Source organism: Pleurodeles waltl, chromosome 2_1, assembly GCF_031143425.1.
Source record: "Pleurodeles waltl isolate 20211129_DDA chromosome 2_1, aPleWal1.hap1.20221129, whole genome shotgun sequence".
Classification (NCBI taxonomy): domain Eukaryota; kingdom Metazoa; phylum Chordata; class Amphibia; order Caudata; family Salamandridae; genus Pleurodeles; species Pleurodeles waltl.
This window is the reverse complement of record NC_090438.1, coordinates 881195652-881210824: the sequence shown is the minus strand read 5'-3', so window position 1 is coordinate 881210824 and position 15173 is coordinate 881195652.

Sequence of the window (15173 nt, the reverse complement as noted above, 5' to 3'; positions counted from 1 at the left end):
AATATTTTTGACTCTAAGCTGACTTGCACTATTCTTTGATGCAAAACCCCCATTCTTCCCTACTCCTCCGCTTCCCGGTTAGAGTCATTTATTTTAATGCTAACAGGCTGCAGCGCCAGCTAATGTCATTCCATAAATAAGGCACCCGGCTGGTGCGTTGGAATGGCGTTAGCCAGCAGTAAACCTTTTGATGCAAATCTGCACTAGCGCTGTTTTGCGTCAAAAAGTATAATTATGGGCCTTGGTGTCCACATTGTGTTTTGGGGTATTTCCTGTTGTGGGGACTAGGTCTACCCACCAAAGTGAGGTACCATTTTTTTCAGGAAGCTTGGGGGAAGGCTAGGTAGAAGGAAGTTTATGGCTCCTCTGGGATTCCAGAACTTTGCAGCACTGAAATGTGACATATAAGTGTTTTTTAGACATATTTTGATGTTTGCAAAGGGTTCTTGGTGACAGAACCTGGGGAGAGCCCCACAAGTCACCTCATTCTGGATTTCCCTGCTGCCGAAATCCACAGCTAGGCACTTTGCAAAAAACATATCTGCTTTCATTAGAAAAATATGATGTGTCCACGTTGTGTTTTGGGGCATTTCCTGTTGCTGGCACTAGGCCTACCCATACAAGTGAGGTACCATTTTTATCAGGGGATGTGGTAGAATGCTGGGTGGAAGGAAGTTTGTGGCTCACCTGTGATTCCAGAACTTTCCAATGTTGAAATATGAGGAAAAAGTGTTTGTTTTCTTTAGAGAAAGTTTGAGGTCTGCAAAGGATTCTGGGTGACAGAATCCCCTAGGCGTCTAGTTTTGAACCATGTGTGGGTTTGGTGACTTTCCCTAAGTGTTGGCTAAATTAGAGGCCAAAATCCACAGCTAGGCATTTTCCTAAAAAAATCTTCAGTTTTCAATGGAAAAGCCAAGTTTCCATGTTGCGTTTTGGGGTGTTTCCTGTTGCGGGCTCTAGGCCTTATTGGGAGACTTGTGGGAACACAGACTAGAAGAACAACTGTTATTACTAATTGTCTTTCTCTACACTTTTGCATTCCAAATGTAAGGCAGTGTATAAGAAAGAAGTCATTTTGAGAAATGCCCTGTAATTCACATGCTGGTCTGTGGACCCACAAATTCAGAAATGTGCAAATAATCACTGTTTCTAATCTCCTTATCGGTTATATGTCGGAACCACGGGTGCTTCAAGCACCCGTGGCCCAACAACGAGGTCGGAACAATGACCTCGTTCTAACCACTAATGCCTTTACCACTAATGCGTTTACAACGATTTTACCGTTGTAAATGCATTCCTTGTAAAGGCATTAGCGACCAGCATGCACGGTTCCAGCATGCTTCCCCCCTAGCCCCCCACCCCCAAAAATTACCACAACCCCCCATCCCCACAACTACCCCAACACCCCACCCCCAAAATTACCAGAACCCCAACCCCCTTCCCTAAAACCTAAACTACCCCAACCCCCAACCCACCCCTTAAACCTAAACCCTGACCCCCCTAAACCCTAATCACCCCCAGTCCCCCACCCACCCAAAAAACTAAAAATACACAGAGTCCCCGCCCCACCCCTAAAACGTAAACCCCAACCCACCCCTTAAACCTAAGCCCTGACCGCCCCAAACCCTAATCACCCCCAGCCCCCCACCAAAAACAAAAAATACTCTGAGTCCCCACCCCACCCCTAAAACCTAAACATCCCAAACCACCCCTTAAACCTAAACCCTGACCCCCCTGACCCCCCAAACCCTAATCACCCGAGCCCCCCACCCAACCCCCCCAAAAAAAACAGCTCCAGTCCCAGCCCAACTTACCTCCTCCTTCACCGCCTCGACTCCGACTCCCTTCTTCTGTACCTTAACCACGCATGTACGTGGTTCAGACATGCGTGGTTAAGGGACCAAAACCAGGAAGTCGTGGAAAACGAAAGCGTTTTTTCGCTTTCGTTTTTCACAACTTTGTGGTTTCGGAGTCGTTCTTCCAGGTGTTTCCCCTCCTTATCTTGTGCTCATTTTGAAATACATAGGTTCCCTTGATACCTATGTTTCACTCTTCATATTTTACTAAATGAATTGCCGTATACCCCGTATACAAAGAAAACCCATTACAAAGTGCAGCTCATTTATTGGCTCTGGCTACCTTGCGCTCTTGATGAACCTACAAGCCTTATATATCCCGCAACCAAAAGGGTCCAGCAGATGTAGCAGTATATTGCTTTAAAAAATCTTCCATAAATGGAAAAAGTTACAGAAGGACAAATAGACGGAAATGACTGTTTTTTCAACTCAATTTCAATTTTATTTTTTGTTTGAACTGTTACTTCCATTAGGAAAACCTTGAAGAATCTACACAAATGACCCACTTTCTGAATTTAGATTTTTTTCTACTTTTCAGAAATGGTATCTGTCTGGGATTCACCATTGGTTTCACACCCATTTCTGTCATTAACTGGAAGGAGGCTGACAGCACAAAAAATACAAAAAATGGGGTATGTCCGAGTAAAATGACAAAACTGTGTTGAAAAATGTGATTTTCTGATTCAAGTCTGCCTGTTCCATGAAAGCTGGGAAGATGGTGATTTTAGCACCAAAAACCCTTTTTTGATGCCATTTGCAGGACAAAAAAACACATGCTTTCTTTTGCAGCACATTTTCCCCATAAAACCCAAATTTTTGCTGTATTTTGGCTACTTTTTGGGTCTCCTTCAGGGGAACCCACAAATTTTGACTACCTTTGGAATCCCCAGAAGTTTGGCAAAAAGGACGCAAATTTGGCGTGGATAGCTTATGTTGGCAAAAAGTTATGAGGGCCTAAGCACAAACTACCCCAAATAAGCCCCAAAAAACGGGCTTGGCATAGGAGGGGGAAAAAGGCCTCGCAGCGAAGGGGTTTAATAGATAGAATACCTTCTGGGTTTTCTAAATTGCACATCTCCCTTGGGTGTGCGATTTGATGATGGATTAATCCTGATTCACGTGGGTCACTCATTTGTAAATGTACCAGCAATTTAAAAGCACCCATGGATACATTACATGAGGGGCCTGCACAAAAATACTTTCCCCTGGTGTGATATTTTTATATAATAACCACAATACATTTTACACTAGGACAGTGCATAACCATTCCGTTAGGAAACCAATTTTTGTAGCTGTGAGTCATACCTGTGACTGACAAAAGAAGATCATATTAATACAGAAGGAAGGCATATATCTCTATGGAACACAAGCGGCCAGAGAATGTTGGGTGGAGGGCAATTGCAGGAATTGTATGTTAGCAAATCATGAGAAAATTGGGTTGTTAGGAACAATCACTTTATAGCTAAAACGACTGTATCCTATTTATAAAAGTGAAATTAAAATAAAACAATGATGAGACACGTGCGTTAAAATACAGTGTAGCACTTTATTTTGCTACGTTTTGATGAATATTAATAGATAAGGATAAATATATAAAAAAACATATCTTAATAGAAAATGAATTGAGGTAAGTATTTTGAGATACATGCTGAGCTGACGTGCAAATATGCATTAAAGTTAACAGAATAAGTTGTTGCCATATTCGCGTCCTGGTGGTATGGAAAGGAGCCCAGTCTTGGAGAGTCATTTTAATTATGCCATAGAGTAGCGAGTAATTAACGAGAGACAGGGCAGTGTGGTCAAAGAGGGCACACCTGCAGAAAGATGATTGCAACTTCATATTAAAATTTAAAAAAAAGCTAATTATTCGCAAGGCAGCTCAGGGTTGTACGAGGATAGCAACCTAACGGAGACATATGCAGTTGTAAAGTTAAACATCAAAATATCAGGTCATAAATCACAGACGCTGGCCATGATTGTGTTTGGGACAGTAATTTAAAAGGGACCTTTGCTGGATTGACTTAAACCAAGAGCATCCAAAGGTACAGGGCGACAGATTCGTGGGAACAATTGTAAATGGTTTAGTGTACCATTGCATTTAAGCTAGGTAAGTTCTACACTAATACCTTTAAATTAGATACACAAATCTGCAAACTGAGGCCGAAATTTAAGAGCAGTTGTGCATCAAAATCTTTAATGCAGTTTAGCATTCCTTAACACTATCCGTGCACCATATCTATACAACGGTGCACCATGGCGCTAAGGAAAGGTTAACATAAAAAAAAATGATACTAATCATTGCAGCAGGTCATAAAGAAAAATGACGCTAGTGCTGTAAAAGTGGCGTTTGCATGCTTAGAGACATGTTTTTGGACACTAATAGTGCTAATGCCATTTTTGCTTCAAAAGCGTTAAAAAAAAGCCAGTGAGAAAACCAAGCAAGCAACAAGGACCCAAGATGGAGAATGCTGGACAGGAGAGACCCCAGAGAGACTCCAATCAGCCAGTACAAGCCAGGATGGACAAACTAATTCACAGGAGAAGAGGAAAAGGAAGAGGAAGTATCATTTCAGTGAGGAGGAGAATACCATCTTGGTCAGAGAGGTGATAGAACACCAAACACCAGCTCTTTGTTACCTCTAAATTACCAATAGGTAGGAAGGAGGCCACATGGAGGCCAATTGTCATTAAAGTCAATAGTGTGGAAGAGGTGAAGAGGACTATCACCGACTGTAAGAAGAGCTGCCACAATTGCAAGTGCAGAACTAAAGAGAAATTGGCCAAGAACCGAAAAACATCACTGCAGACTGGAGATGGGAATCCAGCACCCCAGGAGGGCCTGGACGAGCCGGAGGAGATGGTGGCAGCAGTCATCCCAGAGGAGCTGGTCACCGGAGTCTCAGGACAGGACAGTGCAGACTTCCAAGACCTACCACAAATGCAGGGTAAGTTGAAGTGGGGGGCAATCTTGAAACTAACAAACAGAAGAAGGGGGAGGCACATAGGACACACTGAATACATGCAAAAGGGTTGCACCAAATGTGTCAAATGCGCTCTCACCTTCCACCCATATGCACAGACCATTTCTAAACCTTTACATCAATCTCTTCACTGTTGCAACCGAACCACCTGCCCATGTGTAACAATCATTCAACAACATGTACTATGCTTGTTGCACCTGGTGCGCTATCAAGAACTGCAATACGCCTCTATGCATCAATGGGAATGGGCACAAAAGTGATCATACACAATATGTGGGGCATGTCTGTGATTATAGTCTGTGCTGCTGTAGAAGTAGCTTTCATGTCACTGTGCTGCAAGGTTTCCTGTGCAGTGGGGATGGTTGGTGTCATGCACAAAGGGACACCTTCATGCATAACATCAGCCACAAGTGTTCTCACTGTCGCACTAGGGGCCCATATTTACAAGCTCTTACTGCAACATAACCATCATATCGATTGATGCCAATGTGGACTCAAGCTGCCTATTCCCCATCTGCTACATTAACAAAGTCACACAATGCATGCATAGATCCTCTTTGTACATCCCTGCATCACAATATGCCTGTGCCAGATGTGATGTATGCAAGGGAAACTTTCTTACACAGGGAGGGAAGAGCACACGTGGCAGACAATCCAAAAGATTGCACTGTGCTATCTTTTAAGCTTATTTGTGTTAGTGTGATGAAGTGTGTGAGCTTTCTATATGCATCCTCCTAGCCACTTATAGTAATGTGTTCAGCATCCTGCAATACACATCGGAATGATGAATCACCTCATGTGTACGTGTGCAAACAGGAAGGTCTACCTTCCAATAAAACAAAAGTAATTCCAGAAATGCAAGCATCCTTGCAGCTATGCTACAAGGAAACCTGCCATGCACTGATGAGTGTTGTTCTCCTGGAAGGGAGAAAGTTCTCTTTGCATACATACACGTGAGGTGGTTGAATCTCACAATGGGTGGTACTGGATGCTGAACACATGACGCAAAGTGGCTAGGAGGGTGCATGTGGACAGCTCACACCCTTCTTCCATCACTCTGACAAAACATGTGGGGTGGCAGAGGAGTCAGTTACTTACTCAAATTTCTGTAAAATCAAATGCAAATCATTCTGTACATCTCCATTTGTGTTGTGTGCTCAAATCCCTAACAACATCCATGGCATGCATATGTAAAACAGTCAAATCAATGAAAGGTGTACATATAGAGAAGACCATGATAAGTCATTCAAGGTGGGAAAAGAAAATGTGGGCTGGCAGATTGTCCAATGCTTACTCCATAAAAATGATGCTCAGGTGGCACAGTGTGCCAGTAGGGGTCCATAAATGTGTGCCTTGATGGGTGGCTCTGTACCATGTCACCAACCACCAGTAGAAAGTAAATGATGACTTGTGTCAACAGCCACTACAGTCCAAGATTGACATTTTACTATCCCATTGCAGAGGATGATGCCTTACCTCCTGTGGAGCTGCCTATCCTGGATTTCTCTCATCATTTGGATGACTAGCTTAAGGGCGTCAATGATGACACTTTCCAGGTTGTCCTGGGTACCTTCCAGACACCATCTCAAGTCACAGGGAGGACACACAGAGTTGCGGTGTCTCTACATGAACCACTTAACCACCAACATAGAGTACAAACCAGTACAGCCACAGCCCTGTACTCTGAGGAACCAGACATCACCTTTCAGAAGACAGCGGTAGGAGTCCAGCGGGACCTGGCACAGCAGATGCGGGTGGGGATTGGGATCATGGCATGCAGCCTAGAGAGAGTGAAAAGATGCCTCTGTCTGAATAAGGACAACTCTTCTGTCATCAGCAGCACCCACTCCCGCTACATGGACTCCAGCAGTCCCTGGCCGACATAGCTGCTGTCCGGAGGCAGACGCTGGAACAATTGCTCTCCCAAGGTGTCAGCAGCGTACTTGACAATAGGCTGAGGGCTATCCAATATGTCCTGCAGTCCATGCAGCGGATTCTAGCCTCCCTCCTTGAAAACATGGCTGTCTACCACTGTGATGTAGCTGCTGTGTCGAGAAACCAGCTGTCCTCCTTGCTACAGTATTGCTTTTGCTTCCTCACAAATGGCAGCTGTCAGGTCCTTTTATTCCTCATCACTATCCCCAGATGTGTGTGTGTGCCCCCCATCAACTTCAACACAGCACCACCCATGGCACAGGAGGCAGCACACATCAGAGGATGACAGTGTGGAAGGAACATCATTCACCAGAAAAAAACACTCAGTAGCTACAGTCTGTGGCACATGGACAGTATCTCTTTAGTTATGTGCTTAAGATCATGCTTGTGTAGTAACAGCTGGCAATGTACCCTCTTCATTCTGCCACAGTTGATTTATTATGCAAGGATTGTCATAGTCTCTTACCTATTGTCAATTTGGATACCTTGTCACTGATGCAGACCTCTCCTACACATGTCTCTGACATGTTCATCCCCTGTGGACTCTGACTGGGTATTCAATGGCTTGGGATCACTCATGGGATCAATATACTGTACATTGTACATCATCTGAAAAAAAACATGCACATGTAAAACAATTACCAAAATCACATATGTTCTGCTTTATTTCAGTGATATATTCACTGTTTCAAATATATGCATTGTGTGAAGCTATGACAATGAGTACTGAACGAAAAGACATGTGTGACTTTCTGTCAGACACAAAGCCACACACATAGTCCCAAACATTAGTAGGGTCGCTGATAGCATTGTGGAATCTCACAGTGTTTCTGAGTCTTCCATGTGTGTATTAAACAGGTACCATGCAAGTTTACATATGGCATGTTTTGTTCAGAACACAAGTGTCTGGAAAAATCTCTGATGATTGTACCAGTGCAGCATTGATGTGACAAACAAAATAGGCATATGAAAGACTGAGGGGCAGCAGTTACTGTGTCACTATCTATTTCCCAAATGAGGTAGAGTGCAATGTTCTAAACTTTTGAACAATAAATGTTACATTGCTTACTAAAACCAATCGATGGTGTCTCGTTACCTGTCTTAGAATTTGTATCCATGCAGAACCAGAGTGTCAGGAACAGAGCTGAATAGTGTATTAAGTAGCTGATGTCATATGGCTGCCAATTAGATTGGCACTTGGCCAAAGGGGATACACATAGTCACACATGTAAACCAATACATAATGCACAACCAAAGGCATTTGTCTAATGTGACCAGTGCAGACATGATAACAACCAGAAAGTTAATTATCATGGACAGCAAACTAACAAGATTTATTAATACTAACAATTACTACCTATCAAAAACCTAAACTGCACACTAACCTTCACTAACCTAACCTATACTAACCAATTTTAACGTATCCCTACAGCTAACTATTCTTATCTAAACCTATCTTATACATGTAATGCCACATGATAAACATTGACCCATTACCCTAAGAGACAATAGACGAGAAGGACAACATTTACTAAAGCTAAACATAGACTAACAAAACCTATTGTCTAAACAAATATATATTTTTGGGGTTTTTAATCTTTTATTTTAACGATATACACTGATACATACCCCTTCAAAACCTCCCCACAATAATAAAATCCTAAGCCCTCCCCCCAACTATACTATGTCCTAAAACAAACCTACTCAATGCTTCATCACCTATAGCTACCCATCTAAAACTCATAAAAACTATTTACAATTTAAACTAGGAGAAGGGAGGGTAGTGTGGGGAGGAAACGGTCCGAAGTCAGTGCCTCTCCATCTTCTTCTTAATGTACTTCAACAGTTTGCAATTCCTTTTGTTTGCCTCCTCCATTTTGCCCAACCTCAACTTAATTTCAGCCATGTCCTTCTGCATTTCATCGTCAAATTTGGTGGAAGTGGAAGCTGATCTTGGGTGTGAATGGGATGGTGGGGCCATTGATATTGAGGGGTGGAACCTGCAGACCCACACCTGACCTTCTGTTTTGAGGTTGCACTTGTATGTGTGCTGATTGCAGGCTGTTTGGTAAGTCCTCCATGAGAAAATGTCTGCCACAACCCCAATGCTTTTTCAACTTTGTATCACCTGGCCATACTGCGGTACCCTTTCTATACTGCAAAGATGTGCTGGTATTTCACCACCTTTTTCTCAAACACACGCTTCTGTGCTGGAGTCATTGAGGACGCTAAAACATGAGAGGAGCATGTCATCAAAACTGCTTTGAGCAGAGGAAGAAAAGCAATCAATGTAAACAGCATCTTCAGATGATACATGTTGTCCACCAGAACTCAGAAAACAACATCAAGCCCAAAGTCTATACCAATCGGCCTCCATAGCATCTACAACATATTGTTCATGTTGCAGGGTGAAAGGCTAACCAATGTTGCACTCTTACAGTGCATAAGCTTGTAACATGTCCTAAGTACCAGGCAAACACTCACCATGCACATCTCATACACATGTGATGTGACCATGCTTGCTCGCACTCATCATGATATGGTAGATCATGTAGGTCTCTCTGTATACATATTTTTGCTTCACTCCATAGACATGTACCATGCTCTTCAGAAGATCAGAAGAAGAGCTGAAATCTCAATGTGGACTCAACTAACTGTTGGCCTTTCCAAAAGGCTCCTAGCATGACAGGTGCATCACTTCATTTCTGAAAAGAAGTAAAGCATTGGAGGTGTAAGCAGCTTATTGATAAGCCCCTTGGAGACTTCTTCACATGATCATTAACTGTACCATGCCTAGAGTTAATTTGTGCCACGTGTGGCGCACATTGCAGGAACGTGCTGTAACAAATATGTTACCAACATACATGCATTTGTGAAAGCCAACACCCCTGACACATATCTTGACTGACATCACTTTGTCAGTGCATATTTACTCACAAATCCATCGCAGCACACGTTGGCACCTGTGCATCACTTTGCTGTATTCCACATCCTCAAAATGACATCAGAAATACTGTCAATACCCAAGGATAGATTATGATGTCTTAATTGACACACTTGCCATTTTAACATGGCATTGCACACATCATACTACCTCACACACAACCCTTGCTCAACACATTTGACATACAAGGTAACGCTTACTGGCAGCATCAGGGACTTCAAATCATGAAACCTCTCCAATGATGCAGGTCCACCTGCAAGACATGACAGGAAAACATTGCTTTACGAATGTTGAACAAAGAAAAGCATGGACAACTGTTACACATTCCACATGTTTATCTGATTGAACTAGTTAGCTTAGGTTTAGGAATGACCAACTGGCATCTATAACATGTCAATTAGACAGACATTGCTAGCCCACTATAACATGTACAGATATGGGATTCACCCATACGTACATGTCTCAGATACGTATGTAACAATTTCTTTTTGGTAAACTGTCAATTACCTGAAGCTTAGGACTTTGTTGAAAAATGGAGCATTGACTCAGAAGCTTCAGTTTTTCTGCGGCCCCCTATTACCACCTAACTCTACCATGTGTGTGGCCTGTTTGAAATACGGCACACCATGGCACATATTAGGACACTAGTGTTATAAACCATGGTATTATTGTGGCACTTTGCATGATTTGCACCTTATATGAAGGTGCCAAACCTGCTAAGTGATTTTAGGCACATCGTAAACAATAAGAGTGTCATTTTACCAACCTGCTGTAGGCACACATTCAATTTAACTACAAAAATGGTGAAGTGGAATCTAGTAGATTTAACTGCTCAAATTCTGTGTGCCTCCCTCCAACTTCTGGAACACACCCTTTGCATTCATCATGCCTGGTGCACACATCATGTGGGGCCAGGGTTTAAAAGTGCCACAATGCTTGCATTGCATAATGGGGGGTAATACTTGCCTACATCAGCCACATTACCTTAAAAAATATGACACTAATGTTGCAGTAGGAGCCGCTAAGCCCTTCTTATATTTGCCCCCTTGTTTTATCACTCTGCACATACATGAGTCAAGGAACGTACACATCCATGACTCCATATACTCATGCATCATGTCTGTCACCATATTAACGTGACAATGCAAATTTCCAAAGTTGTCAAGCCCAAGATGGACATGGACAGTTGAGCCTGGAAAACATGAACCCTTGTAGCATTACACATGTGTGTTTAGTTTTCTCACATCAATATGTATATGTTGTACAAAAGTTACAAAGAAAGGAATGTGCTAATTGACAGCACCAGGTGCATTGCTGACCTCTCATGAATGCAGGTTGGCTGAGACACAGAACCTGTTTTCCTCACCTTTTTCATGACATGCTGAAGTAATCCTTATGTCCTACTGTCATGCAAATGCAAATAAAGATGTAGCTATGTTTAAGGCGTACTTTTCAACAGTTCTGCCAGCCTGAATTACAGGGTGAATTAGGGGATCCCACTCATGTGAGATGAGGTCTCCCCATCAGTGCTTCACCTGGTGGTCAAACAGTTCCACTGATCTGAATTACCAGGTGATCCAGGGGATCCTGCTCACATGAGATGAGGTATTCCCACTGGTGCTTCAACAGGTGCTCAGTGCACTGGACAGAGAAGATGTGTGTCTGATGGTACAGCACCTTGCCTCAGTGCAACTTCTGTGCCTCTATCCGGAAACCCATTATCACATGACCACTCATGGCCACCATGTTAGGTGGTAGTGGCAGACCAACCAGATGAAGCCTCCTAGTTCATCCCCAGTCATTCGCTTTGCCCTTCCCTGACATGTTGCGGTATCCTTCCACTGCAACCTAAATACTGAAACAGAAATAAAAATGATATTCCCCAACTAACCCAAACTACCCCAACAAACGTAGGAATCCCTAAGACAAGCACCTGACAATACTGACAGAAGAACAGCACAAATATTACAAATACTATGACAAAAATTACAAAATGAACAAGACACAGACAGCACACAGCACAAAAGACTCCACATCTACCACTCCTCACACCAGCACAAACACCACACAACCTCTCCCAACACAGACTACTAGACTGTAAGTAAATTTTTCCAAGTGTGCAGAAAGGAAGTCCTATCACATCACTTCCTGGGTGTATGCATCAAGTTTTCTGAGATGTGTCATTTTTTTCACACATGACGGCCATGCCTGATATTTTTTATGAAGGCTGTCAAGACATAGCATTTTAGTATAGATGCACAGGTGCGAGGCGTTAATTTTAGTATTTTCAATGTTTAAAAAATACTGTATGCGTCATTTTTTTCTACGCATGAGAGGCATGCGTGGATTTCAGACGGAAGGCTGACAGGGCACCCAGAATCACATTTCAAATTACAGGTGCTATGCATTTTTATTGTTTGTACGGTAGGGCAACATATGTATGCATTGGCATTTCACTGTTTACCAACACTATTTGAAGGTGTTTCCATAAGTTTGTAGGTGTGTGTGATGCATGGGAGGACTGATACTGTTTGCAAATGTGCATATGTATAACAACCTTTTTCACATACATGTTTCCACATGTGTACAATGTGTGTACTGCAAGTGTACATATATGATTGAACTCATATTGTAGGTCTAACACATTGTTATGTCAAAATTCCTACTGTTCATTTCGTAATACAGCATAACATAGGTTGGCCATGTGCGATACATGTTCATGCATGTGATACCCTTGACAAATGTTTAGCTAAGGATAGTGTTTAATAAGGCTGGGTTATGATCCGGTAACCCATTGCAGTGTAAGTGCAAGTGTGTGACACACTCTGGTGTGTTCTAAGGGCCAGACTTCATGATGTCTTGCAACACGTGTAATGTATAATTCCCCATACATGCTAATTCTTGGAGATGGTGTGCTGACATGCGTCATGGCTGTTATGTATGTGACATGTTTGTATGTGAAAAGATATATGTTTCATGTGTGATAAGCAATGCATACTACAGCAGTGTGTTTAGGGATAAGACAACTACCAATTATCTATTCCAGCATGGATATATGTAGACCATAGTAGCAAAGCTGTGTCTCATATCTGTGTTTACTATGTTTCCCTATGTAGAAACATATGTACTGTACACACAAATTTCTAAGTGATTATTTTAAACATACACATTTCCATATGTACATTGTTCTCTTTTGTTCATATGCAAATAGACAACACCAAGCCTGGTCCACCAAGGTAGGACATGTGTGATAAAAATTAGTCAATATATGATTAGAACATACACTTGGAATGTACAATGACGCTCCATTTTTTTCCAGAATTCTCTTTAAGCATGCAATCTGCATGGCACGGCTGATTTAAGGCATATTTTGTGAGGTATGCTTCTAGTTCAACATTGCTTGCATACTTTATGCAGATTACTGTTAGTACCCATCATTGTCATCCACATTGTCCCTTCATTTAAGAACAGCATACTAAGGGGGTCATTCCAACCCTGGTGGTCGGTGTTAAAGCGGCGGCCAACCCGCCAACAGGCAGGCGGTAATAAAAATGGGATTCTGACCCTGGCGGGAACCGCCAACACAGGCCGCCACTTTAACACTCCGACCGCCACGGCGGGACAAACAAACAGCGCGGTGGTCACAGCCAACAGACAGGCGGCAGACAATGTACTGCCCACACTATCACGACCCACCAATCCGCCACCTTCACCTCAGCCACATGAGTCCACGACGCCAGATCCACGAGGGGCCTCCATGCCCACTGTACCATCCTGGGGAGTGCAAAGCCACAGTCTCTCAAGTCTCTACAGTGGGTGGATTGCCCATTGTACCCTCCTGGGGAGTGCAAAGCCACAGTTTCCCAAATCTCTACAGTGGGTGGATTGCCCATTGTACCATCCGGGGGAGTGCAAAGCCACAGTCCATCAGGTGGATTACAGACTCCACTGGTTATGGAGGAGGCATGTTGGCCAGATTGCTTCGTGAAGCCCTGCCCGACACAGATCTGGCCCTGCCAATGGGCCAGCGGTGCGTGAGATGAAGGGCCCAGCGGAGCGGTGCAGAGACGGCGGTGCCCAGCGGAGCGGTGCTTGAGATGAAGGGCCAAGCGGAGCGGTGCTTGAGATGAAGGGCCCAGCGGAGCGGTGCAGAGACGGCGGTGCCCAGCGGAGCGGTGCTTGACATGAAGGGCCCAGCGGAGCGGTGCTTGAGATGAAGGGCCCAGCGGAGCGGTGCAGAGACGGCGGTGCCCAGCGGAGCGGTGCTTGAGAGGAAGGGCCCAGCGGAGCGGTGCTTGAGATGACGGGCCAAGCGGAACGGTGCAGACACAGCGGTGCCCAGCGGAGCGGTGCTTGACATGAAGGGCCCAGCGGAGCGGTGCAGAGACGGCGGTGCCCAGCGGAGCGGTGCTTGAGATGAAGGGCCCAGCGGAGCGGTGCTTGAGATGAAGGGCCCAGCGGAGCAGTGCAGAGACGGCGGTGCCCAGCGGAGCGGTGCTTGAGATGAAGGGCCCAGCGGAGCGGTGCAGAGACGGCTGTGCTTGAGATGAAGGGCCCAGCGGAGCGGTGCAGAGACGGCGGTGCCCAGCGGAGCGGTGCTTGACATGAAGGGCCCAGCGGAGCGCTGCAGAGACGGCAGTGCCCAGCGGAGCGGTGCGTGACATGAAGGGCCCAGCGGAGCGGTGCTTGTCACGGCGGGGCCCTGTTCAGCGGTGCTTGTCACGGCGGGGCCCTGTTCAGCGGTGCTCCTCACGGCGGGGCCCAGCGGAACGGTTCTTGTCAAGACGGGGCCCTGTTCAGCAGTGCTGCTCACGGCGGGGCCCAGCGGAACGGTTCTTGTCATGGCGGGGCCCTGTTTAGCGGTGCTTGTCACGGCGGGCCCAGTTCAGCGGTGCTTGTCACGGCGGGGCCCTGTTCAGCGGTGCTTGTCACGGCGGGGCCCTGTTCAGCGGTGCTTGTCACGGCGGGGCCCAGTTCAGCGGTGCTTGTCTCGGCGGGGCCCTGTTCAGCGGTGCTTGTCAAGGCGGGGCACAGTTCAGCGGTGCTTGTCACTGCGGGGCCCTGTTCAGCGGTGCTTGTCACGGCGGGGCCCAGTTCAGCGGTGCTTGTCTCGGCGGGGCCCAGTTCAGCGGTGCTTGTCACGGCGGGGCCCTGTTCAGCGGTGCTTGTCATGGCGGGGCCCTGTTCAGCGGTGCTTGTCACGGCGGGCCCAGTTCAGCGGTGCTTGTCACGGCGGGGCCCTGTCCAGCGGTGCTTGTCACGGCGGGGCCCAGTTCAGCGGTGCTTGTCTCGGCGGGGCCCTGTTCAGCGGTGCTTGTCTCGCCGGGGCCCAGTTCAGCGGTGCTTGTCACGGCGGGGCCCAGTTCAGCGGTGCTTGTCACGGCGGGGCCCTGTTCAGCGGTGCTTGTCACGGCGGGGCCCAGTTCAGCGGTGCTTGTCACGGCGGGGCCCTGTCCA